This window comes from Chrysochloris asiatica, unplaced genomic scaffold (genome assembly GCF_000296735.1).
Source record: "Chrysochloris asiatica unplaced genomic scaffold, ChrAsi1.0 scaffold00075, whole genome shotgun sequence".
In the NCBI taxonomy this organism is placed as follows: Eukaryota; Metazoa; Chordata; class Mammalia; order Afrosoricida; family Chrysochloridae; genus Chrysochloris; species Chrysochloris asiatica.
This window is the reverse complement of record NW_006408593.1, coordinates 13,454,783-13,456,459: the sequence shown is the minus strand read 5'-3', so window position 1 is coordinate 13,456,459 and position 1,677 is coordinate 13,454,783.

Here is a 1,677-nt window from a genome sequence, read left to right as displayed (position 1 = left end):
ATACAGATTAAATGGAGTCCAAATGTGGAGCTGTGGGTTAATATGCTGGACTGCAAAGTCAATTTGAACCACAAGGTCAGCAGTTCAAGCTCACCAGCCGCTTCTCGAGAACCCTATACAAGGGCTGCTTTGGGTTGGAACTGATTTGACGGTACTTAGCAACATACAGATTTAATAAACATGTAGAAAGAAGCAGGTATTTATGTCCTTTTAAATGTCTGCTGTGGATGTGGCCTCTTTGGAATTCCCACCCCCTGCCCCCACCAGACTCCAAGACACTGGCGTGGCTGCTCTGGCTACAGAAGGTGTCCTGGTTGTCTGCAGAGCTGATGCCACTTGCCCCTTCACGTGTCTCATAGACACAGTACAGTGGGCAGCAGCGCCCCCCGGTGCCTGGAGCTGTCTTTACACTCAGCAGAGGATTGGGGTATGGCTCTTGCAAATGGCCCCTAGGCTTTTTAAAATGAAAGGTTTCCTGGCCGGCAGACCTGGCAGTGACATTGGGAATGAAGCTTCCTTGATTCTGTCACCAGGGGGTGGGACAGGGCAAAGCCCCTGCAGTGAGCTCCTTAAAAAGGGGCTGATGGGGCTAAACTGGCAGATCAGGGAAATGATCAGTAGGCAGAGAGCCCCTGAGGCAGCCTGAAGTGGAGGCTGGGAGAGCAGCTGGCCCGGTGACTTTGTACAGGAGGCAGGGCGGCATCTGTCTGCAGGACAGAGACACAGTGGCTTGGGGATGATATTTATTGGCATCTTGTCTATAGAACAGTTATTTACAGATATAAACAGAACCTCAGCAGAATCACCCTCTGAGCACTCGGACCCTCTGAGCAGTCACTTCTCCAAACAGCCGGGCTGAAGAGGCCATGGAGTGGACTGGCCGAGGACCTGGGCACCAGCCAAGGGAAATAGCTGGAGATTATGGCTTCAGCATTCTCCCAGAGCACATTCCTGAGTGCTGACAACAGGGGTTTTAGCCGCCCCCACCTTACCCCAGCCCCAGTGGGAAAGGCGCTGGGGCCTGAGCAAAGGCTGACACGCTCACTTCCTGCCCCTGGAATAACTGGCAGGAGCATCCCCTAGCAGAGGCTTCTGGTCCCGGCAGCACAGCCCTGCAGGCTGCTGTTTGGCAGCTGGAAGTGGCAGGAGCTGTAGGCGCTGCCAGGGAACACTTGCAGAGGCCCAGGCCCAGTATAGGCATCCAGCCCGCTGGGGACCAGCAGCCGGCCCTGCTCACTGCTGGGAGGGTGAGACTGTCAGTGCGGAGCAGGGCTGGGCTTCCCATGAGCACCTGCCTCTTCTTCTCCAAGGGAACAAAGGCCTTGGAGGTGGTGAGGGGGGTGGTCAGAGCCTATGTGTGCTAAGTAGAGGCCTCCCTGCAGTCCTGACCTCTATGGGCTGCTCTCAGTCAAAATCAGACCCAAGGCTTCCCCTTGAGATCCTAATGCTGGGAGAGGCCTCTGTTTGGGACTCATCACTCTGGGAGGTGACCAATGACATGAGGGGTCACAGTGTCGGTCTCACACACTTCCACAGACGACACACCACAGCCCCCACCTCCTGTCTGGTCAGGGGTACGCTGTCTCACACACTCGTCTACTCGGCCACTCACACACACACGGGCACACAATAAATCCCAGTCTCTTATTGCTGTGGGTTTGGGGTTGTCCAGTGGGG